The sequence below is a fragment of the Aedes aegypti genome, chromosome 2, assembly GCF_002204515.2.
Source record: "Aedes aegypti strain LVP_AGWG chromosome 2, AaegL5.0 Primary Assembly, whole genome shotgun sequence".
Classification (NCBI taxonomy): domain Eukaryota; kingdom Metazoa; phylum Arthropoda; class Insecta; order Diptera; family Culicidae; genus Aedes; species Aedes aegypti.
In genome coordinates, this window is record NC_035108.1 from 309,225,814 (window position 1) to 309,253,784 (window position 27,971).

Genomic DNA, 27,971 nt, shown 5'->3' on the forward strand with positions numbered 1-27,971 from the left:
TGTAAACGACATTTTCCACGGCATTATTGCGTTTGCCTTCCCTGTTTCACTCCTATTTCGCTTCAATTACAAGAGTAAAGATAATTCAGTTGAATTCATTATGAAGCTACAGGAGTGGAGCATCTCACCACGTCGCTGTTTCATAGGACCGTAACGGAGGAAAAAAAATTCCAGTGGGTTATGAAGGAATTCCACTTTATCAGCCCTGGCAGCAAGAGTTCAACCCTTTGAGAGCCTAAGTTGTTCGAAGTTGTATTTTAGACGTAAATGTAAATATACAAAATTTCAATTTAGTATATTGTCTGAGCTCTTCTGAAGCTAGAAAGCCTTCGAGGATCAACATTCTACACAGTAAAACATCTTCTTCTCTGAGGTGTTACTTCTCAACTGGGACAGAACCTGCTTCTCAGTTTAGTGTTCTTGATAGTTTCCACAGTTATTAACTGAGAGCTTTCTTTACTAATTGACCATTTTTGAATGTGTATATCGTGTAGCGATGTGATATTACATATTTTTACCGTGTTCTCTCAGTGAGTAGCCGTGGCTGAAGAATTGATTGAATATCCCGATACCCATACCTACTTCATATTTTGCATCCCGTACACCAGGGTCATAATGGGTCACGGAAGACCGAAGGATGCAGGGCAAGAAATTTCATCCCACATCGGTTATGAGCTGTGCCATGGCTCTTTATTCATAGAGGCATCGTCTGGCCATTATCACATTCCGCTCGGGCAAACTTTCGGGTTGGTACTGAAAGTGTCCCTCTCTCTGATTGGGCATACATCACAGTCAACCTTATCTGTTTGCCCAATCGATCCAAAGCCAAAGCGCACAGGAGGAAGGTCGGATTTCCGCTGTTGTGTGAGTTACCCAACCAGGCCGTCCATCTTTGTAACCTACACCAGCTGAGCACCAATGTGTAAATACCAATTAGGCTAATTGGTTGGCAGGTTGACAGGTTTACCTCTGTGACATGAGGTATGATGATGTGATGGATGAGGGTAACTGTTATCAGTGGGCTTTTCTTTGATCAACAGGTAACATAAAAAATCCATTATTTAAATGATGATTTCTTGCAACTCTCTAATGTTTTCGAACTAAACTTGTAAGTAGAGCCTAACTTATTTTCTATGCCTTTCTGTTTGTATCTCCTTCTAGTATGCCTAAGAGCACACTTAATTAATTTTTCGTAGATTCACCACAGCATGGTATGCCTCTCAAAATGTTGGATCAAAATGGAACTACTACGTGCAAAGAATTATTTTTCACATACCTAAATGAAATTCTCACATTTGAAATTTAATTTGTGTAAAGTTTTGTTGATTAACATAAAATAGTCTGAAAACTAGACTTGTGTGGCAAAAGTTGTGTAAAGCTAAGTTAGCTATATGATATGTACCTTGGTGTTCTGGGTCAGCGGCAAACTGTAGAAAACAGGTCTTCAAATCTACAAGCGTAACCTTATGGAAGTTTATGAACAAAATACATACTTATTTAGGCTCATGAAAATTAGTTATCACAAGTTTTTATTGTAATGTCCGTTTAAGGTAATACACTGGGGGAAATGATTGTAAGGGCACTCTACTTTCAGCAGACAGCGATCGCAACAAATATAAATTACAAACGATAATCCTGTTCAAAAACTCGCAGGCTAGATTTGCCTTTGTCCAAAAATATCAATTCTGTAATAACGAATGTTCATATGTTGTCTTCAAGGACAAAAACAGTTTAGGATGGTTCAGATGGATTCAGTAGTAATTGATATGAGAGAGCACGTGATATGCCAACCAAAGGAGAAGGAAAACTTTGAAGGATCTGTGTTTGATTCAGCTTGATAGAAAATAAAACTCAAATTTGTTGATTCCTACAAAAAAAAAAAAAAAAATCCGGAATTGTATTGCCGATCGCTAGAAAAGGTTCTCGTATCATTTGCTGATGAATTTATGAGAGAAAATTTGATCTTCCTGCCAGACAATGCCTTAAGCCAAGCTTATGAAAAAATGGTATTGCAGTGGACTGCCGTTATACGCATAATTGTCCCATGTTCTAAAACATGCAATCGAGAAAAACGCGTTTAAAGATTTTAACGCATTTAGGCCTCGTATTGATCAGGTGTGTGGTAAATTAAATTAAAATCTTAACAATAGTATAAAAAATAGCGTGTTTATTGAAGTCAAGAGTTTGTGTTACTGGAAAAAAGTAAATTAAGCTACGAAATTCAAAGTGGGACTGTTATGCCTAGAAAAACGAGGTTTTTGGTGAATTTCTACGCATAACAGTCCCACTGATAGTAGTGAACAATTATGTGCTAAGCATACTGCTGTAGATGTAGATGCTGTTCTTACGTATATATTGTACCGAATGTAGAGGACGTATAACCTCAAGACTATGTTAAGGCACCTAATGAAGGCTCAAGTGACATGTGCCAAACGGAGCCACGTGTGGGGAAGTGAAGAAATACGATTTTATAGTATGAGATGGAAAGCAAAGTTTTCTGTATGTGTGATAATGAGAAAATGTATGAGTTAGTGATAGAAAGAGTGGATGAGTAAGCTAAAGAGTTTATAAGATGTAATAAATTCCTATATCGACTCTTCCAGCTACAGGCTTGACAGAAACTCATCTGCGAATTCAAGGTTATTCTGCGGAATTATTATTTAACTCAAAATTCACGATACAAATCATCACACGATTTGACATTTCTTTGGACTTGGTTTTCAAAATCATGATATTTGATACATCGCAAATTAAGTTTGTGAACCGCCAACATATTTGCCACTTGCGCCGAAGAACCAGTTATCCGTAATAACCCAGTATGTGGTCAGGTCATCTGAAACCTCTTGAACTATTATTCTTTTGACTTGATTTGCAAATTCATCCGTTTGATATGTCGCAAGTCTCAGAACCGCCAATATAATGGCCACTTTCTCTGGGGAACAGGATATCCAAAACAACCTGGCATGTTATCACGTCATCCAAGAACCTTTGAGTTACATTTCTTTAGCCTAGATTTGGGAATTTATGAAGTTTAATGTTGCCAGCTAGGTTTCAGAACCGACATTTTAGTGGCCAATTCCCCCATGGAACCGGGAATTTGGGACAATCCGACATGTGGTCAAGTCATTCAAATTCATTTGAACCACCTTAAGACTTGATTTGAACCACCTTTGACATTGATATGTCGCAAGCCAGGTTTTAGATTCGCCAATATAATGGCCACTTCCACCAGTGTACCGGTATACGGAACAACCCAGCATGTGCCCAAGTCATTCAATATCGGTCGAACTATTTTTATTTAGACTTCGTTTGCTAAATCATGAAGTTGGTTTGTCGCAAGCCAGCCACTCGAAATTGAAGAGGTTACTGATTCTTCAAGTGGGATTATTTCAGTACTTCCCGTGATGAATCCAAAATTACGATAAATTTCTAATCGATGACCACGGTTCCAAAAACTAGAAGAATTTTGTGATCGACCCTGAAAATTCAACTGAAACCAGCTAATTTAAAACTGCCTACTGAATATTTTGCTCGAGTCCAGCGCAGCGAATTGTATAGTGTGACAGTTATGCGGAGAAATACAGTAGTGGGACAGTTATGCGTGGAAATTCAACAATGGGACAAAATGACTTGGTTTGTTTTTCATTGAGTTTCCGAACAAAGTTAATTTTTGGTGAGTGTTTTCTAAAACTATACGTAAAAATAAACTGTTTGATGACAAAAAGCCAAAATGCACAAAATGTAACATGGGCAATTATGCGTATAACGGCAGTGGATTTAACACAAATCTACCCCTCCTTCGTGTGTTCGCCACTGCTTGAGAGAATCTGTAAGCTATTGGGGTTTTCGAACGCCGGAAGCTGAGGACGATCTTTGGCGGTGTACAGCAGAACGGTTTACAGCGAACGCAGTACCCTGAAGGTAGCTAAAGTTGGAGTGATACGGTGGGCAGGGCATGTTGTAAGAATGCCGAAAACTATACCTGTTTAAATGGTAATTGTTTCGAAACCAGTCAGAAGAATAAGGCATGGGGTGCAATGAACTTGGTGGATTGACCAGGAGCAACATGAATTGTTGACATATTGTTGGAAAGATTTTATCAAGATAATAAATTCAGAAGTATGATGGTATTGAATTCCATTTACATAATATTACGTTAATGGAAGTAACATAAATTGAATTTACTCAAATGGAGGCCTCAGTGTAGCGTGTTGCAGAAACCTCATCTGCAGATGTGAATCAGACACAGAACCAAAAACGGACGGCTTATTCTGGAGTATTAGGCGTGTCTATCGCTTTAACAGACGATGGGATTCGGATTAGCGGTTGGAGGATTTGAACTAATTGGTTTCTTTTGTTAATTTGAGCTCCACCAAGCACCTATATAGAGTTGATTTCGCTGAACGATGGAGAAAACGGATTATGATTGTTGCCATATGATACCGTGTAGGGACTAAAATCCCATATGCTGCATGGAAGGGTGTAGCCAAATTTTCATCAGAAAAGCATACGGTATACTTTTGAATTATATATGTATATATTTGATGACATTTCTCCTCATATATCTCTCCATAAGTTTTAAGAAGCATTCTCCGTGAGTTGCTATAAATGGAAACCTGGTACTTTTTCAATGATAATGAATCTTCGAGCTTTTTCAATGACTAATTTTGAAAGCCACAAAAAAATCTAAAGTTTTTCCAACCGAAAGTCTCTCACAAACTTCTGCTAGAATTATTCCAGAAACTAGGACAGGCAACCGAGTAGGCGAAAAAAGCATATTCCGATATGGATACACGGTGCTGCCAATGCTATGTTTAGTTATTACTAATCAGCCAATACTCGAAACATGATATCTACCTATCAACTCCTGATAGTGATTTTAAGAAATGGTCCAAAGCATTGAAATATGCGTGAACAATTCTTGGACAGGATATCTAGACACGCCCATTTGAAGTGTAAGGAAGGAATATTGCATGGTGAATTTCGTTCCATCTATAATCAATGGTTAGGTGCATACATAATCATTACACCTTTGCGGTTGTTCTTATTTCATTAAATTTAGCAAGTTGCAGAAAATTTATACGTACACATATTTTCTAGACTGACATAAGAAAAGTGCAAAAGTATAATTGAAATACATACAAATCAATATAGCTAAACAATGACCATATCAAAGTTGATCGTAACAAGCTTTTGATATTCAAACAAATTTTCAGGTCAGCCATGTTGTATGCTGTACCAATATGGACTAGCTGTTGTAATACCAGGAAGAAAGCTCTGCAGAGAATTCAAAATAAAATTTTGAAAATGATTCTGAAGCTTCCTCCCTGGTATAGTACCAATGAGTTACATATAATATCCAATGTTGAAACATTGGAACAAATGTCAAATAAAATAATCAATAATTTCAGGCAAAAATCGTTACAATCTTCTATTGCCACAATTAATGCGTGATATGTTTAGGTTAAGTTAGGTTAAGTATATTCAAAGCGTTTTTTTTCTCTTATAAGCAGGTGAAATCAACTCACCTGTAAAAATCTGAACTGCTACGGCAAATGAAATGTAATATGTTGTTAACAAAATGTTAATAAATTCCTCAATTTGTTTTACGAAATTAGGATGATAGTGTTGTCTAATAACACAGAACACCTAGATATAAGAAATGAATGTAATATTTGGAATGATACTAAAAATATAATATGTATTCTATTCAATTCTGTTTAATTCTTTTCTATTCTAGTCTGTTCTGTTCTATTCAGTGGCGCAACCAAGGGGGGGTTTTGGGGGTCAAACCCCCCCCAGAGCAGATTTTTTTTTATAATAAATTTTAAATATATTTTTGAAACTCAACACCAAAGTCCACAAACACTGGACCAGTAAGTTGTATTGACAATTATGTTGTTTTGAGTTGTGGATCTCTAATTTTAAGACTTTTGAAGGAGTTAAAAACGTAGTTTACTAGCTTTTTCTGATAAAATAGCCACAGATTTTCGAAGAAAAGTTTGTATCAAACTAACATGCAAATATGTTTGTATATCTATACCGTTCAAAAAGCTGTTTGATGCAAAATTCGATGCTTTGAAAAATCTTTTAGTTGGCTCAGCATTTGGCAAATTTCAAGATCTCCAGATAGCACGTGAATTTCCGGAGAAGCAATTCTTTAGTTTTAAGTATATGATTACAAATAAAAACCCTAGGAAAGATAATGGAAGATGGTGATTCCATTGCTAAGCTGAAAATTCGTCTGCAATATGGAAATGCTTCAATATCTACAATGCTGATTTGCCCTCGACAAACTGCTAATGACAGTCGCAATGCTTATTACTGCGACTTGTACTTGAAAGATTCTGATAGTTGAAAAGTGTGTATAAAATGGGATTTCAGATGGACGGAGAAACTTGATTAAAAATCCAGATATTACTTCGGGAGATAACATAATCTTGTAATTCGTGGTTGGTAATAAAAGAACAAAGTAAACACATTTGACATTAGCAAAATACAGCCAAGTAGTTATAAAAGTATGCATACAGTATTGGGTATTCATACAGGCCTGGTTGCCAGAGGTTGATCCTTTACAGTGTATGTGCGCGCATCCATATGTAAATTGGATAAACTTTCGAACAAACTACGCGATATGTAATACGCATTTTGGAAAACTTCACCAGGTACAAAAGATTTCCTTTGAATAGAGTTGTAAACTTATATATAAAAATGTATGCCCAGAATGGAAGAGAAAAGCTTAAGTTTGCATTTGGTGTTATTTTTTTCTTATGGTAATCTCGCAATAAGGCTGATACAAATATTAATTTTCTTTTATGTCCGAGACCACTTGAAAGGTACGAGGGGGGGGGGATAAAAATAAATAAGGAACAAAAAAATAAAAAGAGAAAAAAAGTTATTTTTCGAATTTTTATTTTGAACGATAGTTGTTCAACTTTTTTCAATCGTCCTCTGGACCTTTATTTTACCTGTGTTTTACTTCGAAAATTAAAAAATCCCAACTGATGCCAACAAATTGATGAATCTTTTTTTTCTCCCCTGCAAAATTTTCAGATTTTTGAAGGGGGATGACATAAAAGAAAATTAATATTTGTATCAGCCTAATTTTAAATTATTCAGCCCGAAAGTTTTTACACCCGTTTTATTTTACCAAAAACACATAATCTTCAGCTTCACAAAACCCCCCCTAGAGTCAAATCCTGGTTGCGCTACTGGTTCTATTCAATTCTACTCTACTTAAATTTATTTTATTCTGATCCACCCTACTTGTTCTTATACATATTTTTACAAATAACCACTGCTGTAATCAACAACTGCGTGCAACTCATTTGAACGGTACACTTTCGAAGTTTGTACGACTTTAACACTTCAGTCGTCGCGTTGTTGTATTTTGTACAGCAGTGGTGAAAAAACCTCGCTTATCGTACACGGCATCAGCGTGGTGGTCCTGAAGGTAGCAAACCGCGCGACGACTGAAAGGTGAAAGCGCTGACAGGTCTGTGAAAAAGCGCTTCGCATAGACTCCGACACCTGCTCATTATGTCAGCCTAGCCCTCGACCAGTCGCATTGCAGAAGTATACATCAAACATGGTTATTTGATATTTCGAAGATTTCGGCAGACTCAGCTCCTCACAGCTCTCGACAAGCTTGCCCATATTACCTTTAAAACTGGGATTTAGCTCGAAAGAAAAACATTTAATACAAAATGCTTCAATTATTCCTTAAAATAAATAAAAAAAATAACATATATAAGTTAAAACCCTTATTTCAACTTAGAGTGAAATAAACATTTGAAGCTTCATTTTCTTAGAGCACATAAGAAGCACTGATGAGGAGTCAGAATCTGTGCATAGCTATTTTTCACAGACCTGGGAGCGCTATAAAACCATACAAACATCGAAGGTGTACCGTTCAAATCTTTTGGGCGCAGTTGTTGATTAATGCAGTGTCTATTTGTAAAAAAATGTATAAGATCAAGTAGAGTAGATCAGAATGAAATAAATTTAAATAGAGTAGAATTGCACACAATAGAACACACTAGAATATAAAAGAATTGAATAGAATACAGACATATAATACATATGCAGATATGTGAAGTTCGAGTATTTCATCAACTTTGATATAATTTGTTCAGCTATATTGATTTGTATATATTTTAATTATACTTTGGCCCTTTTCTACTGTTCAGTCTAGAAAATATGTGTATGTGTAAACTTTATGCAACTTGATGAATTGAATGAAATAAGAACAACCGCAAAGGTGGAATGATTGTGTATGCAGCCAAACTTTGATTATAGATGGAACGAAATTCACCATGCAATATTCTTTCCATACACTTCAAAAAGGCGTATCTAGAAATCCTTTTCAAGAATTGCTTAAACATATTTGATTGCTTTGGACAATTTCCTAAAATCACTATCAGGCATAAGATTGGTAGATATCATGTTTCGAGTATTGGCTGATTAGTAATAACTAAACAAAGCATTGGCCCTTTTCAAATGTCGGTCTAGAAAAATTTTAGAAAAAAGATTTTTTCAATATCTTAAACCAGATGCAATAAAAAAACAAAACTACAAAATTTAATTCTGTTTGTTTTAACAAGTTAAAGTGGTATTTCTGTCATATAAACTTCAAAAGGGCGTAATTCAAAATTCTGCCTAAGGATTTTTTTCAAATTCGGCCCAGAGGTGCAGAACAATGTCAGGAATCAACTGCCGACTGCCGTTTGGATGGTATATTTTATTTGATAATAACGGTAATTGAAGCACCGTGGATAACTTATATAATATTATGTATACCTAAAATGGGGATAGCGTATACGTGTACACTTTTTAGCCTTGTGGTAAAGTCCGCGGTTACAAACAAAGTGTTGGGGTTCGATTCCTGGTCGATTCAGGATCTTTTCGTAATGGAAATGTCCTTGATATTCCTGGGCATAGAGTACCACTGTGCCTGCCACACGACTAAGGTAAAGAAAGCTTTCAGGTAATAACCGCGAAAGTGGACTTAGAATACTGAGCTGAGAAGAAGGCTCTGTTATAGTGTAGACGTTATGCCAAATAGCAGAAAGAAGAAAAATAAGAAGTGTCAAATGATTCGTGCATGAATTTCTGCTCAAATTTTCAGGAAAATATTTGGAGGGATATCTATCACATGATTTTTTTTTTAATGAATTTATCAGCTATCCTTCACGGCTTAATAGATTTTGAGATCATTGATTTTTCTGCTGGCAACATCCTTCACAAAAATCTTGACAACCCACACAGATAAAAATATTTAAATTTCAATGTAGCGTAAACAGGAGAAGAGAGTAAAAGTAAACCAAATTCATTTATTGTTACAGCATCACGTTTGATCTTCAACTAAAGACGCTTGAATGTTACATGATCGTATAAATATAAAGTGTATTCTATTGAAAAATAAGCGATTTGTCGTTGACATTTCAGTTTATTTTGATGCTCCAAATATGTGCATGCAAATAAACTGAAATTTACACCATTTTTTTAGCTGTACATTGAAATATTTTTTAAGCAGATTTCTGGTAAGATCCGCTGCGTATTCTGGATAAAATGAATGATTTCTGGTAGGATCTTCGGCAGAAAGCTGAATGAGGTTTGTCTTGTAAGTGTAAGCCGATATGGGATACTTATCTTATAGTTTTCTCGTAAATACGCTTACAAATTACATGCCTGGTTATTTATTTATTTTGTCAAGCATAGGTAGACTATGTACAATAATTACAATACTTTCTTATAGTGCGCATCGTACCTCCGTGCTGTGCGTACACGAATTCTCTCTTCTCTTGGAAGTTTTCTTAAAAACTACCTAAAGCAATAAAACAGTACTTTTCAGTGCTAAAATTAAAAACGGTACTTTTCAGTGCTACTAAAACAGTACTTTTCAGTACTATTTTTTCTACTATTGATCCCTTTACGAACCTTGTTTGGACCCGTGCCTTCGATTTTTCGTTGGACCCGTTGGCGAAAGCTAGCGGTGGTAATCCTTCTTGGACACCGTCTTGGGAAAAAAAAAACCTCTTAGGAGGTCACGTCTTCTTCCGTTTATTAACTAAACATGGTATCAACAACAAACAAAAGGAAGGGTGAATCTCTGAATTCACAACTTCCTTCCAAAAAAGTGGGTTTTAAAACTGTCACTAAACGTGGCAAGAATGGAAGAAAGGACGTTTCCCCGGAAAGGGTGAAATGAATAATTGTATCGAAATGAGCAATCAGTTCGAAGCTCTAGACAAATTTTCCGAACACCAAATCGAAGCAGCCTCTAGCCCAGGCTCTTTGATTCAAGTGAGGAAGCAAAGTGTGCCGCCTATCGTGGTCAGTTGTTCCGAATTTGCGGGATTTAGGCAGGAGATCTTGAACTCCATTAGGGGAATCAAGGTTTCCTTCCAAATCGCAAAGAAAGGAGACTGTCGCGTTTTGCCGGAAATTCTTAAAGATCGTGAACTTCTTCTCAGACATCTTTAAGAGAAGAAGCACAAATTTTTTACTTATGACGACAAAACTGAACGTTTGTTCAAAGTTGTCTTGAAAGGTCTCTCAAGTGACTATAGTCACCTGAAGAGATCAAAAATGGAATAAATGATTTACTTGGATTTTCCCCAGTCAAAGTAATCATTATGAAAAAGAGAATCCAATCTGACATTGTTCGGAAAGGGCTTTCTCAACAATATTGTTTAGTTCACTTAAACAAAAAAGAAGTAAATAATATTAAAGCTTTAGAAAAAGCAAAACTTTTGTTTGATGTCCGTGTGACATGGGAACATTTCCAGAAATCTGGGGGAAATTACCAGAACCCCACTCAGTGCCGTCGGTGCCAAAAGTGGGGTCATGGTACAAAAAAATTGTCGAATGGATGCTAAATGCATGATTTGCGGTGGTTCTTCTCACGCCAAGGACGTCTGTCCAGTGAAGGAAGATACCACCAAGTTTATATGCTCTAATTGCGGGGCCAATCATAAGTCAAATTTTTGGAATTGCTTTTCACGCAAGAGAGTCCCATGTGGGGCATGTGGGGGAGTTGCAATCATCATTCATAGGCGTATAAAACATCAATTGTTTTCGTCATTTGAAACTAAAGTTTTTGAAACTTTAGGTGTTTCTGTTGAAACACAGTCTGGTGAATATACTTTCATAGCTGCCTATTTGTATTTTCAATGCTCTGGACAGCAAGTTAATTTGCTCCAAACTGACTTGCGAAATTGACTCGCAATAATTCAAAATTATTTGTCATTGGTGACTTTAATGCCAAACATCAGTCATGGAATAATTCTCAAAGTAATTCCAACGGCAGAATATTATTTGATGAGTGCTCTTCAGGATATTTCTCAATTCAATACCCTGATAGCCCTACATGTTTTTCCTTTTCCAGAAATCCATCTACGATTGACTTGGTCTTAACCGACTCTAGTCATCTTTGTAGCCAACTGATTACTCATGCTGATTTTGATTCTGATCATGTCCCTGTTACATTTCAAATATCCCATGAAGCGATTCTCAATCCTATCAACTCCACTTTCAATTATTTTTGAGCCGACTGGAATATATATATGAAACATTTATTGACTCTAATCTTGATGTAAACATTTCTTTTCAAACAAAACTTGATATTGACAATGCTCTTGAAACTTTAACAAATTCAATTGTTGAAGCCAGGAGCATTGCAATTCCAAAATGTGAAGTAAAATTTGAATCCGTGATTATAGACGATGATCTTAAACTCTTGATCCGTCTTAAAAACGTGAGGAGAAGGCAATTTCAACGCACTCGCGATCCTGCTATGAAAATTATATGGCAGGATTGGCAGAAAGAAATCAAGAAACGTTTTTCACAATTAAAAAGACATTCTACACCGTCTTCAGCCAAAGGCTGCACAGACTGAACAATCACATACAGTAGGCAACGAACAATACGGAACACCCAGTGGTCCAGTGATGAATTTTTCGTTTGACGAAAAGTTTTCACCAACTGAAGCGGGAATCGAACCCTCGCTTCGTGGCACAATACGCCTAAACGGCTGACGCCGCTAAACGCAAGGCCACGAAGCCCACAAGAAACAAAAATTTTGAAAATAAAATTTCTCATTTGGACCCTGGCTCTAAGCCCTCTTGAAAATTTTCTAAAATCTTGAAAAAACTTCAGAAGCCAATACCGGCATTGAAAGAGGAAAACAAATTATTACGAACAAATTGCGAAAAAGCTCAAAAACTTGCTATGCAGTTTGAAAGTGCGCAAAATTTAAATTTAGGACTGACTAGTTCAATTGAAAATCAAGTTACTCAGGACTTCGAAAATATTCTTAATCAAGAGAACGTTTTCGAAAATGCCTGTGAGACTGATTTGGAAGAAGTGAGAATTATTATTAAAAAAATCAAAAATATGAAAGCTTCTGGCGATTATGGAATTTTGTACATCCTCATCAAGAAACTTCCAGAAAGTAGCTTATTATTTTTAGTTGATATATTTAACAAATGTTTTCAATTAGCATATTTTCCTGACAAATGGAAAAATGCTAAGGTTGTTCCAATTTTAAAACCAGACAACAATCCTGCAGAAGATTCTAGCTATCGTCCAATCAGTTTGCTTTCCTCCATCAGTAAACTTTTTGAAAAGGTTATTCTGAACAGAATGATGGTCTACATCAACGAAAATTCAATTTTTGCCAATGAACAGTTCGGATTCCGCCATGGACATTCGACCACTCATCAACTCTTACGAGTAACAAATTTGATCCGTTCCAACAAATCTGAAGGCTATTCTACTGGTCTTGTTCTTCTATACATAGAAAAAGCATTCGACAGTGTTAAGCATGAAGGTTTGATTGTAAAATTAAAAAACTTTCCAACATACATTGTTAGAATAATTCAAAGTTATCTGTCAAATCAGAATTATCAGAACTCCAGATCTGAAAGACTTCCTGTAAGAGCTGGTGTTCCTCAAGGCAGCATTTTGGGACCAATATTATACAATATTTTCACATCTGACTTGCCTGAGTTACCTCAAGGATGTCAAAAATCTTTTTTCTTCATACTTGCAAAAATGAAAGATTTCTCCTAATGCTTCCAAAATTCAACTAATAATATTCCCACATAAACCAAAAGCTCTTTATTTGAACCCTTCAAGTAGACATGTTGTCACGATGAGAGGGGTTCCAATAAATTGGTCAGATGAAGTTAAGTATCTAGGGCTCATGCTAGATAAGAATTTAACTTTCAAAAATCACATTGAGGGCATTCAAGCCAAATGTAATAAATATGTAAAATGTCTCTATCCCCTTATTAATAGAAAATAAAAACTTTGTCTTAAGAACAAGCTTTTGATATTCAAACAAATGTTCAGGCCAGCCATGTTGTATACTGTACCAATATGGACTAGCTGTTGTAATACCAGGAAGAAAGCTCTGCAGAGAATTCAAAATAAAATGTTGAAAATGATTCTGAAGCTTCCTCCCTGGTACCAATGAGTTACATAGAATATCCAATGTTGAAACATTGGAACAAATGTCAAATAAAATAATTAATAATTTCAGGCAAAAATCGTTGCAATCTTCTATTGCCACGATTAATGCGTTATATGTTTAGGTTAAGTTATGTTAAGTAAATTGAAAACGTGTTATTTTTTTCTCTTATAAGCAGGTGAAATCAACTCACCTATAAAAAAATCTGAACTGCTACGGCAAATGAAATGTAATATGTTGTTAAAAAAATGTTAATAAAATCTTAAATTTGTTTTACCAAATTAGGATGATAGTGTGGTCTAATAACAAAGAACACTTAGATATAAGAAATGAATGTAATGTTTGGAATGATACTAAAAAAAAAAGATTTGATAAATCTCGTGAACTGCGAGTGATATGTTACAAATTTACTTTAGATGATCAATAATCGATAAAAGTATGCAGGCACAATGGACCAACTCAGCGAAAATAATCAGCGCGCTGAGGAATACGAGGAAATTAAATATATTTCAGGAGATTTGTCAGATATTTCGACATTGAATGATTCTTCTATTCATCTATCAATAGGAATTCATAAATATTACTTGATTCGACGCATGTGACTTTGGGTTTTGGCCATTTATCATATTTTGATGGGTGATCAGAAATTGCAACAATTTCTGTGCAGACAGAGCGGACCAAGTGTTGAAAAGCACTAAACTGATTGACTATTGTATTTTTTTGAGCCAATTTCAGAGTTCGATAGAAGTTTATGGTAGTTCAATGGAGTATGTAAAGAATGTCCTGAAACCCGCTTATTGGACCAGCTTAGTTTGGTCGGTACTGAAGATTTTCACTTGGTCCACTCTGACTGAACGCATATTTGAATATCTGGTCTTCAATACCCTGACCCAACAAAATCTTAATTTTCAAGCTATCGTAATGCCATTCATTTCGGGATTGACGATATGGATTAATGAAGAGCTTACAATACTGGTGTCGATGGGTTTTGATAATCTGTTTATCTTAGAGATATGTACCCAGTTTGACCATGCAAGTATTAAATGATTGTTATTTTCCAATAAATTGTTCAGTCAGAGTGAACCAACTCACTGAACGGTGCGCTTTAGTTCAATCAGAGTGGACCAAGTACACATAGTCCATCAAAAAATCGTTATATCAGAGGTTTGGATTATGATTCGTCATGATTATCACTTCACATTATATTGTTTGAAAGGAACACAAATATGTGTATAAATATTCAACCAAAATTTTAACGAGTTTGAAAATTACAAAGCTTTAGACTTTAAGCCCATTTTTCTCAAAAAAATGAAAAATGTCACTTGGTCCACTCTGACTTAACGCCGACCATCCCAGCCAACAAATTTGTTCACACAGCAGAGTTTCAACTCAGAAATGTGAACGCTTATTCGGAAATAATAGATTGTTTAAAATGCATAGATTCCCTCTATGTGAACAAATCTGGAGGCCATATACGTACATTTTTTTTTTATCTTTATTAACGAGATTTTTAGCCCTGGGCTAGTTCATCTCGGGTATACGTACATTCCTGAAAACTCAGTGTGATAAATACAACTTCAGACGACTGAGTTTGATGCTTTGTATAACTTCGCATGTGATAGTGTTTTGCATTTTATGTAACTTTGTTTTTACAAACAAACAAAACATAAAAAAGGTAAAACATGTAGGTGTAAGCCTCCATGCAATGATCTTCAGATCGCTAATCATACAAGCTACCACTGTGCTGTTGAGTCATTATTGAATGACACGGAAATTACATATAAATCCAACAATATAGTTCATCTGCACTTGTGCGACAAAAGAGCATTCATACTGCCACCTATGTGCAAGAGAATTTGTTATAGGTATATTTCATAATTACATCAATTATCTCCAAGTATAACACAGTTGAAACATGTTATGAAGCAATCAATTTGTTCTTCATTTGACGGAGACTCAATGAAACGATCATTTATTGGATAAAGATAAATTTTTGAATGAATACTCACGATTCGCATAAATATGGAGGCCATATATGTACATACATTTTAGCCAATGCCTTATGGTCAATACAATTCCAGAGAAGTTTATTTGGCATTTACTATAACTTCGTGTATGAATGTGTGTTGCAGTTTAAATAACTTAATTTTTACAAACAAAGAAAAGGAACACGAGTAGAGGATCGCGAGACAAGCTGCAGATTTCTGATCGTCGGTACCTTTAAAACAATAAAATTTGTTACAATTTGCGAGTGAAACGGTTGGGTGATAGTTCCTTTTCCTGTGTGATTTAAAATTTTCATCGATCAAATGTAAGTATGCAGCTGTGACAGCACTATAAGACTGGGGAACAAATTGGAAACGATTTGTGACCCCAGTCGCCCCTCCTCAAAGTGAAGTGAAGTGATTGTTGAAAAATATATAGAAATGCTAATATAAAGTGATGTTATTGTGTTTCTATGAAGCTTTATCTACTTTGTTAGTTTTATTCATGAACATTTTTTTTATTCATGCCTGGTTTTGTGATGCTTCCCCTGTATGATATTATATTTACATCAGATGAACTCATATCCAATCTCACATTGAAGATTACAATAGAAGCAAATCAAGTAAAACACAAATCGTAAAAAATGACAATTTTAAGCTGCATATTTTGTCAGATGAAATTTGTATTTGGTAAGATGTAAATTCAAATCAGATCATATTGCTTACTCCATAAACAATTTCAATCGATTCAATTTTGCATCGTATCCGATTTCAACGTATACTGTACATTTATACAATTTGAAATTAACATGCTTTTATGATCTCTGGTTTGCTGGGATATTATCTCATTAAAAAACTTGCAAATTGCCTAAAATTTAGTTAATACCGTTTTGATTCATATTACGGACAGCTTCAAATTCCGGACACTCTACTTTGTATGGGAAACATTTCACACGAAATGTTTCAATTTTTGTCGTTCAAAAGTTCTCATTTTCGAGGCTCGTTTTAGTAAGCTTTTTCCATAAATATCTCCGAAAATTTATAATGCCCAACTACCTAGATGTCTCTTTAGTGGTTTGATGATTTCAATTGATGATATGACTGTTCCATTAATGATTATCATGAGCTATCCGGAATTCGATTCAAAGTGTCCGGAATATGAGGCAAAAGTGAGGAAGCGTCCGGAATAAGAATCATGAAAAGGCCACACATTTTGATTTATTTAAAATTATTCAAGTTGCGGAAGCGTATTCTTTACCCACCATTCGAAAGATAAGGGCTTCCTACGCTCGATAGCGCTAAGGAATCATACAGAATGATTTATTTTGTATGCTCTATGCTGAGTTGTACTTCACTGAGTCCTTAAGTGTCCGTAATATGAATCAAAACGGTATGCCTGAATTTGTGAAAAAAGTCACAAAAATTTCACGTTTTAACAGAGTTTGTCCCTAGCGATCAACAACATAGAATTGGAATAATCTAAGAGGGCCATTGCTCTCGCAGCAGCATGATTTCAACACCTCATTACGCGCGCGTAGAGCTGATATATGAAGCATCAGATGCACTGTTTGTCGTGGGACAAACCCTTCGGATATTGTTACAAGTAGCGATCAACTTGAATCATGCCGCATTCGCGCTATTATTTATCACTCAACCAAGGTCCGATTGGTTTTAGAATCACAAACAGCATATATGGAGGTAGATCATTAAGTAAAAGTGGAAAAGTCCTCAAAATGATTAAACTTTTATTCGCGAACAGTTAATCGCTTGCACACGTGCAACATGATGCATTATTCGCGGAGCGTAGTTTGGATAATTTGACGACAAAAAGTTAATCGTTGTGATAATTTGCTATGATCGTACGATAAAGAACAACGTGAGGCATCATGGATTTTTTCATGATCACTAGATTTCCATCCTTGCAAGGAAGCATCGATGTTGCCTTGAAAACCAACTTTTGCTATGGTTCTCTAAATCGATATCGAGATACGGAATATCGAGTAAGGGAGAGTTAACTGTATTACACTTTGAGCCAATTTTTGACCCAATTTTAGAGTGTATGTTTAGGCAAAAATCATTTTACGGTGAGTTAGACATAAGGGTATGCGATATGGATTTTTTCCATGTCGATACGAAACGAAACGATACGCGGAATATCTTGCGCTGATAATGACGAAACGAAACGAAATTTAAAAATGTTTCGTGTAACTCGATACGAAATCAAATATCTCACGGAATTTTTCGAAACGAAACGAAATTTTTGAATTTGTTTCGCGGAATACGAGTTTAAGTTTTTTTTTCTTGTCAAAAGCTGGAAATTTGACAATAGGCATAAAAAACGTATTTTTAAATCCTCTATCATATGGAAACCTTACACACTTAAATTATTTTACGGATTCCTGTTGAACCTGTTCCAGCTGAACAGTTCGGTGAAATAAATTAACGGAGTACGGTAAATTTTTACAGTATTCGGTGAAAAATCACCGGAATCCGTAAAATTTCGACGGAATTACGGTGTTTTATTTCACCGAACTGTTCAGCTGTTGAGATTACGGTGAAATTCACCGTAAGACCTTAGTGTGTAGCGTTCCTCAGCGGAATCCTTACATGTTTTGGTAAGACTTTTTTCTGTTTGTTTGAAATTTTCTTAATAACTTTATAAGGTTTCATTTCAATATATCTGACACTCACACAAGGCAACGAGTGGGTTTAATTTAAATGTTACAACTAAGAAGTGGGTTGAAAAGCACTTACAAACATTTAAAACAATCTCAAAAATATTGAGAGGAGCCCAAAATTAATTTGATTTTTAGAAATGCCATACAATTTTTTTAATCATGTGGATGTGATGTTATGCTAATATATACCATGGAAAAATGATATTCATTTTTTTTTGCTGTACTTTATGCTTTGTGGCTTGAATGAGTGTGATTGGGGACACAAGTCGATAAGTGATCATGAAAACACTAAACTGAGAAGCAGACTCTGTCCCAGTTGGAACATAACGCCAGAAAGAAGAAGAAAAATAAGTAGAACAGAGGAATCACTAGAATATTTGCTTTAGTATTTGCTGGAGTATTGAATTAAATTAAATTTTAAAAAATCCATCAACACATACCTAAGAAATCAATCAACATAAATTTAAAAGAACTGCAAAAGTAATAAACTCCAAGAAATATTGCGACAGCAACTTAACCAGGATTGTCTGTTGGGGTTAATTTTAAAATTCCTAATAAATTTTCTGGAAAAGCCTTGCATAAACTGTGAATTAATTCTTGGAGGAATCAAATCTAGATGAATGCAAACTTTTAGAGTAAACCTTGTAGAAAATACTGAAGGTATTTTTATTATTGTGTAGAGCTAATACTGGAGAAATGATCCTATTCCAAAATCTGTGAAGGAATTTCTGGACGATTTCTGGAATTGATATTATCTCATTTTCAGATTCTTTGTGTAAAACTGACTATAAAATCACATTTTCACTAAATTTTGAGCCTCGAGAGTATTTTAAAAAATATTTGAAAATTTCGAAAAATAAACCTGGACTACATAGCATAGAGGAACCGCAAATAAGATTGACAGTTCACCCATGTTCGTTCAGACAATCCGTCTTTCAATGAGCTAAATTTAATGATTGGCTTATTTTTTTCTCAAGATTTAGATGTGCGAAAATCGCAAAAAAATTGTTGCGCTTTTCTATTGTGAAATGCCCTAGGTACGCCACCAAACTTGAATCTAAATCCAGAATCAATTTTGATGATGCATGCAAATTTATAACTGATTTGTGATTTTTACTAAAACAAATCATCAAAATCGATCGAAAGATGGCGAAACTAGAGAATTTTGTAATGATTTATTATCAATATTCGCATTTTTTTTTAATTGGTGGTCGTGAGGAAATTATGTCACGTTATAAGAGGAGAGAGGGAGTTGGTGGTGTGGTACAGCGTGAATAAACCTAGATTTATTTTTCGATATAAAATAATGTATGCATCTTCCTTGTTTAAGGTGAATATATATCAAAAGCATACCTCAGAATTTCAAGACCACAAATTTAACGTACCCGACAGCGGTTCAAGCTGAACACTCGATCGATTGGTCATCGAGTAATCAAACGATAGTGTTTTCAGCTTGAATGGACGTCTGGTTCTTTAGATTTGTGCTCTTGAAGGTCTTAGGTGTGGCTTTGGATCACCCAAATCAACGCGATTTTTTACGGCGACAGCGACAAACAATTGGTTTCGCTGCTACATGTAGAATTTTATGACACAACAACGAAATCGCGGAGAGCCTTTACTCATTGATGCGTACTATTTGTTTTCTCTTCTATTCTCCCGCTGTTCTTATGCAGAGTTAAAAGTGACGTCATAGCGGGAAAGCAAGAGAGAGAACTAATGCGTGCATCAATAATCTGCACCACCTGAGCAAATCCAGAACATCAGGGACTCACGCTCCGCAGCTTTTTTTGACATTTGTGTACAAAAAAATTTTGCGATATATTAACGGATTTGCTCAAAAGGACACGCAATGTTCCCCGTAGGGAACTGTGGTTTTGCTCTTTTCATTCTTATGGAAGATAACATTGCGGTAGTTCATCAAACGCAGTTGTTCCTTTCCTGGGCTATTCGCCGTGAGGAATTTAGGGCAAATGGGTGTTTTTGGAAACTTTACAACGGCAGTGCAGTTTATCATATCCTGCGGACCAGTCAATACTACAGTCATCCCACAGTTATGAATAGCACACAGATATGGATCAAAGTTGGATTAAACGGCGAATATCTCATCAAATAAAGTAGCAAATACGCAGAACCCATTTTACCTACGCGAACCATAAATCTATACAGCATCGCAATCAAAAATACAGTCAACCCTCCATGAGTCGATATTGAAGGGACCATCGACTCATGGAAATATCGAGTCATGGAACAGCTATGCTATGGAAAGCTGTTTGACGGGACCATCATAGTAACCATGAAATTTGATTTTTAGTATGGTTCCATGAGTCGATATCGAGTAATGGAACATCGACTCATGGAGGTTTAACTGTAACATGCTTAAACACATTTGTTCCATTTGTAGGAAATAAAATGTCATACATATGCCTAGAAGCGTTGATTCATATTTGTGGGGCATTGAAACCCATTCCACAGTTATGAATCCAAGATAAGACGATTCATAAAGAAACGCCAAAACGTATGCTTTCACTAACACACCATTCGTTTGCCTCGCAGATAATTTGCTGTTATAGTGTTCTGATTCATGATATGAGTCGATTTGATCCATAATACGGACCCATTTCTGACTGCAGCTAGGAGTAGAAGCGAACGCTTTGCTTTTTTTTGTTCGAAATAAAACTTGAATTTCGCGAAATTCCGTTTAATTCCGTTTATTTTCAATTTTCCGTGGAAATATTTTAACAATTTGGCGAAACGAAACGAAATAGCAAAATACAAATTTCGCCTGTGCAAGTTCCGTGGAATTCCGCGGAATTTCGTTTCGAAGCGTATTTGACGGAATCATTCGGTATTTCGCATACCCTTAGTTAGACAAAAGTTTCGATATTTTATGCTCCACACTTGATTTAAACTCTTACCTACTGGTGGAGCAAAAGTTCGTCAAAGATAATCAATTTTGCAACACTTGTAACTAAAAATAGGTAAATATTTTGGCACAAGTTGGTTCAGCTGCATTGTGGCCATTACGTTGAAAGGAGTTGTGTTTGATCCTTCGACCTTGACACTTTCTCCTGGGTGGCGATGAGGGCAGGATCAAACATGCCGCGCGTCATTCGCTTAGTGAAAGGAAAAAGCGCCGCGGATCGTTAGCCTAGTGTTTGATCTATTGATCGCGTCGCTTGTTTCTGCGTGGGCGAGTGATGAACACTTGTTCGGCTTACACTGCGATTATCGAATAATTTCGCGAATACGGTGAGGCGTAATTATGTCATGGATCACATCACCAAAAATTGGTGACTCCCAGATCTCTACCTTATTCCACAAACCCAATATCCTTTCCATGACAACCGTGGAGATGGTGATCTCGGTCTCTAGTAAAAACGGTAGTCACACTAACATTCCTTCCCTTCCCCGATGACCGTAAGGACGTGGCCGGTGCCGTTATTGACTTTTAAAATTTGAGCTCTCGATTTGTGCACATTGAAGAATGGTAAGCTAATCCCAAGCTTTATTCATTAGATTTCTGTGCAACTTCGATTGTTCTGGTCAATCACGGAGTAGCAACTACGAATTGTACGGTCATCTAAGCTCATGCTCATGCTCATTGTGGCCATTATGCTGAAAGTCCACTTTGTGGTATTTATTACTTCTTAACTGCTATAGTTTTTTTTCGAGAATATTGATGATGTCACTAAGGTTGAGCATGTGCCACAACCTAACCTAATCCAGTTTTCAAAATAGCTTATTTTTCGGTATGACAAAGTAACAAAATAAAACCGGTGAGCCAAAATACAGCCAGCACCATATTAATCACAACTTAATTACTGTTTCATCCATATCGAACTCGTTTAAATGATTTACCTTTACCATTTATTCCGTGTGGAACAATTCACTATATTTTATCACGCTTTGTGTATAAATGAATGCCAATTATGACAAAGGAAACATAAGCCAATCGTTTGAACACAATTCAAAGCGTTGTTTTTATTCGATCAATGAGGTATATGGATGAAAAAATTAAATATTTTGAATTGAAACATAAGTTGTAATTAGTGATTTGTCTCTAAAGTTATTAGTCTGCAATTTAATGCATACGACTGTTTATATTTTAAAACCATTTGATGTTGTGTAAGAAAAACACTGATTTTAAATGAAACATAAATTATCAGCCTCAACAAAACTATTATCAACAAAACACTTACCATTCAGGCAATTACATTAATATACTTTTCAACCGACCGACGATTCTCCATCAGTGATGACATTTCCAACAGTCCATCAATATCAATTAGCTCTCATGTTCTTGGTATACTACTTAGCACATTATTCACAGACACAACGTTCGTTACGGTGCCCAATTGGCGTGACGGAAAGGTACTCGTGCGAATCCTAGTTGCTCATCAATCAACTTCACTCTTCACGAGAAGGAGCCTACATATGGCAAAAACTATCACACAAATTAAGCTACGAAAGCTGTTTGCGGTAAATGCTTACTGACTTACTGGAAACACGCACCGCGCGAAGGGATTCCACCGTCGCCGCCACTTCAATTTAATCCATTTAATTAGTGGCGAAACATTACCCTGCCAACGAACTGCTGCCGCTTCTGATGTTAACCGAAACGGTTACGGTCCAAACTGAAATGTAGCGCCATCCGGAAAATTTGCAACTTTCACTCACGTCGGTTGTCAACGTCGTAGCATCGTTGTACAATCCTAGGCTAGGGTGGGGCGTATTTTGTAAATCTTTTGCAGTGAAAATTTGCGAAGTTGAAAATTATCATCGGTCCAAAAATAACACCCTGTGAAAAAATGAGATTTCTTGGTGAAGGTTTAGAAGTGGTACAGTGGGCGTAAGCACGTTTTTGCGATTATAGTTATTTTTTCATAATTTGGGTATGATTCTAAGGTTGTTTTAAATATTAAAGACCTCTTGATGATTTTAGGACGTTTTGATTATTCAAGGACAGAAAATTTCCTTAAATTTTCAGAGCTTCAACAGCACACAAGCAAGAAAAACCTAAATTCAGTAATAATAATTTTCAACAATTTTGACGGGGACGGACCTGGTGTAGTGGTTAGAACACACGCCTCTTACGCCGCGGACCTGGGATCGAATCCCATCTCCGAGATAGTCACTAAAAAAATTATCAGTGACGAAGGGAAGTAAAGCCGTTGGTCCCGAGATGAACTAGCCCAGGGCTAAAAATCTCGTTAATAAAGATAAAAAAAAAAACAATTTTCCTCTCAGTGGTATTGACATACATTTTTATTTCATTTTTACCGTTCTGTCTCTTATTCCAAACATTCGATTTTTTATATCGATTTTTCAAGAAAAACACTAAAATTTCTTCACTGGATGATACATTCTTGTATGATTCAAGTCTTCTACATTTAAAAATTGAGAAGATATCAATTCTTACTTTAGAAATGGTCACTGTTCGGAATATGAGTCATGGTTGGACTTTGGTACAAAATAGTATTATAATAGAAGTTCCGAAAAATGTTTAATCGGTAATCTTCCAAATATTTCATGATTTCTGTCTTTTCTAATAAGGTTCCTGCCATCAGAGCCGTGGCGTAGTCTCATGACATCTTTTAGTGCCCTTTAAGGTCCAAACGCAATAATAACGGAACGGCAACGGAAGCGGAGCCAATGCGGCCAGAACCATAGCCATATTTGGTATTGTGCATTCAGATTATCTTTAGACCAAAGTTCATAAGAGAAGTGAAATATCACCATCAAAAGTTCGCCGTCGGCATTCTACCCAAGTGCTACGTCGACAAAGGTAATCCTTATGCTTCGGTGAAGCACCAAATTAGAATGCCGACGCCGACCTTCGCCGAAGTTTTGACTGCCGAATTTCTAATTGTCACTCGAATTGTCAATTCATCTATTCTAAACAGTCAACCTAATCAGATTTTTTTGTCAAATATCTCCTGAAAGAGTAGGGCTATCGCAATTTTGAAACCATGGCCTAAACCATATCAAAATTATCAAGAATTCACTAAACTTAAGAAAAATGCACCTACTCTCTTAACACCACTTCTTAAGAGGAAAATAACCATCAACGTTTTACAAATTTTCAACACCAGTTTTTCTGCTCAAAATGGAAGCAATGTTCATGAAAATCTATCATTGCATTGCCATTGCTATCTGAAATACGATGATAGATTTTCATGATGATTGCTTTAAATTGGAACGAAAAAACTGGTTTTTAAGTTTTGATGATTGCTGATGATTGGATGATGGATTCTTGAACCTTAACCTTCACCAAAAACTGTATTATTTCACAGGAAGTTATTTTGGGATTCATGCTCATATTCCACTCTGTAAATTTTGACTACGATTTTTTTTTTTGTAAAAAACCCCACCCTAATCCTAGGCGCTGCTGCAGGAAAAAGGGCGACAAGCGGTCGGAAAAATCAATATTTTCCCTTGTACACACACGTTCGTTAACTGAACACTGACTGACTTCTGCAGCCTCCAAGCTTCAAGATCGAGGCTCGTCGCGAGTTAGACAGCAGCAAGTCAACCGTTAATAACCGAGGTCACCGAGGGATGAATACGGCGCGCGAGACACGTCTACCGAGGCGGAGATCCCAACTCTTACTGATTGACTTGCCGCGTTCGGATGAAGCTCCTGTTGCGTTTTTCCTAGGATATGGGAACTCGGCAGGCACTCATTTTCGCTCGTCGAGCTACTGATGTTTATACTTTGATTCGTGCGAGTCAAATTGACATGATTCGGATTTCTTTTTTTGCAGGAAATGAATTGAAACTGATGGCAAGATTAATAGAGAAAATCGTTAACACCGTTCATTTTAATGGCATAGAGAGGAATGGGATTACGCATTGAGGCTGGGAAGAGCACGTGTAACTTCATGACATTTTCGAAAACCTTTACGCGTTAATGATGAAGAAGTTTTTATTTTTTCCGTTGCGCAATGTTTTGTAACTACCGTAGGGTTACCGAATCTGAATGTTATTCAGTGCTCCGGAACGGAATTGTTTCTATGCAAAACAAAGAAACATATCGTTCTTTCAGTTGACAACCGCTTTTCGTGCGCGACGCATGTCTTTATACGTTGCGGAATCTACATAGATTTCTTCGTGATTCTTATAGCGAAAAGTGTAACACCCGTGGCACAATGACGCACAGGAAAAATACCATTGTCGTCGACTTTAGTGTCTTGCCAAAGCGACCTATTTTGGAGCAAGTGCAGGAATTTGTGAAGGATTGCATCAAAATTGATATGGCTGATGTTAAAAGCATCCAGCTCCATAACCTCCGAAACTGCCTGTACATTGAAGTATGCAATGCAGGAGTAGCCGCACGCATACATAAACAACATCATTTGCGGCACTCGTACAGTTATCACGGTATGACGTACACCATCCCGGTCTTCGTAGATGGTCCAACAGCTACTGTTAAGATCCATGATCTCCCACCGCAAATGGCTAACACTGACATCTCTGACCATATGAAGCAGTATGGCAAAGTTCTGTCCATACAGAATGATGTGTGGAAAAACTTCTTTCCCGGATTGCCAAACGGTGTCAGATTGGTTCGTATGATATTGGACAAACCAGTGCCATCAAACATTGTAATCAACGGTCAAAGCAGCTATGTTAGCTACCCGAAAGATCACGTCAAGCCACAGCCGAAAACATCACTACCAAATGAAGCTGAAAAAACGACTCGCAAACAACAACAACCTCAATCGCAATCGACACACAACGAAGAACAAATCAATCGCACTAAAAACGATTTCCCTTCGACTGCATCAACCGATAGAAGCGATGACGATGACGAGGACGCCAACAACGATGATGGAAGCAATGACCAGCGCGAAACCGAAACAGTTACTGAACTTGCTGGTAAGCGGCGGTTGTCAACTGGAACATCCAATGGAACAAATGAAGAAACGGAAGAAAACATATCGAAACGACCGTGTAGCCTGGTCAGCCAACAACCCATGAAAACGCAGGATTCAGAATGGAAAGTGTACCATACCAGATCGAAGAAAAAACTAGATGTAAAGTAGATGTAGTAATATTTGAAATAAAAACGTTACTCGACAAGAATGCACCGATCGGTGTAAAGTGTCGTTAATAAAAAAAAAAAAAATATATATCGTTCTTTGCATATTTATCTATTGTGGTATATGGTTCAACCCCATTACCCCGAATGCCATCCCCTCTAATGATACTACTCCTAATACACCATTACCGTAAAATCGGGTGTAATTTATCAGAAGGGTGAAATTGATCATCGTATCCCACGATTTTATTTATTCCTAATGGAGCACAAATATCAATGTAACCTGCAGTAAATGAACGTTGTTTGTCGTAACTATTGTCGAATTGTGTGTTGTGAAGTTTTTTGCGTTAAAGAATGTTTATTACTATGGAAATAATGTAAATTTCAAAATCATGGACAGTGCTTTATTGACAAACATCCATGAACTTCTAGTTCTAAACAAGGATTTGAACATGGTATAAACCTAAAAGTTTGTGAGGATGCTTGAGATATATCCCCAAACCAGGTTTAATCACCAAAACTCGTACCAATTAGCACATATGCTTGAAGTAATCGAATTTCTGTTAGATATCATTGAATCCCTTAGGAAATTGCATACATTTAGGCGTTTTCCGCGTAATTCTTGAAATTTAAATATTTATTATTTATATAAATATTGCATTGTTAAGAATTTGACAAGCATATTCGGATTCAGGGAGCTGAAATTTATCATGTAGAGTTGTTTTGAAAACTAACATTAACAAGTGATCAATTTCACCCCGATATGAGGTCCTCTGATTTTTTCATTTTAGAGATATTTGTTAACACTAAAATTACATTTGTTACAAAATTTCGGTACATGAGTCGATGAGGCTCCCCTTCGTACATATTTTCCTGCATTCAGTTGTTTGGTATTGTCAACATTATAGAAAGCAGACAAGAAAAACCGTAAGAAATGATCAATTTCACCCGAAATTACGGTACTCCGAATACAGTCAGGTCTCCTATTAGACACATGGTTGGGGGGCGTAATAGGAATCTGCGTTATAGGAGACCCAGGGCTTATGGGATTTCATCACTTTGGGGGTGTTGTTGAATATTTCAGTGCTACGTACGATCTTCCTTTAGGAGTTGAGGATCATCCTATTAGTTGAGAACTTGGCTGGTAGGGGCGCTTTTTCTGATTTGCACTATATGAACCATGAGGGATAAGAATGCAAAATTTTGTAACATATGATATCACTAGATCCTGATGTTTTGGAAGGTTGGTGTCTTCGGAAGAGTTGTTCAGTAGCTCAAGGGCTGACATGCGGTGGTCATTCTGATATGGAATTACGCCACCAGGCGGCGCTAGTGGGCGTGGAATTTTTGTTTTGCGCATAGCTCAGTCGCCTGACCACTTAGAAAGATGCCGTCTTCGGCAAAGTTGCTCAGTATCACAAGGGCTAACACGGGTTCATTATTTGACGTTTTAGTGGTGCCGTGTTATTTATGTGACCATGGAAACCAGTGAATTCAGCACCGCTCAAACGTCAAATAAGTGAACTCATGCATTGGTCCATTGTAACATGACTTATCAACAATTATCAACGACGTTTACAAATTCCAATGACGGCCTACTGCGCTTTGAAAGATAGCAATAGATAGCTGACAAAATCAGATCTGTACTGTATGTCCTTTTCGCTCCACAGGATTCGCGTCGTTTAACAAATATGAAGTTGCATTCAACATAATGTAAGAGGCTCTTTATTAATTACATTCAATAATTTTCTCGTTATTTCAACACTGCTCCCTTAAACCCTCTCCCCATGGTT

At 36.5% G+C, this 27,971-nt stretch overlaps 1 protein-coding gene across 9 annotated transcripts in view; it reads right to left on the reverse strand.

Annotated features, from left to right (window-relative positions):
• Positions 1–24,753, reverse strand: part of LOC5568830 (synaptotagmin-1) — a 138,157-nt gene extending 113,404 nt beyond the window's left edge. For 2 of the 9 annotated variants that reach the window (XM_021845652.1, XM_021845655.1), the window contains exons 1-3: positions 24,509–24,753; positions 22,637–22,854; positions 22,337–22,581 (exon numbers count right to left, since the gene is read on the reverse strand). The gene's annotated coding sequence lies outside the window, so the exon portion shown is untranslated. Of the gene's footprint in view, positions 1–22,336; positions 22,880–24,508 lie in introns of all 9 variants that reach the window. The other 7 variants (XM_021845660.1, XM_021845657.1, XM_021845658.1 and 4 more) reach the window with 7 other exon arrangements.
• Positions 24,754–27,971: the final 3,218 nt, after the last annotated feature.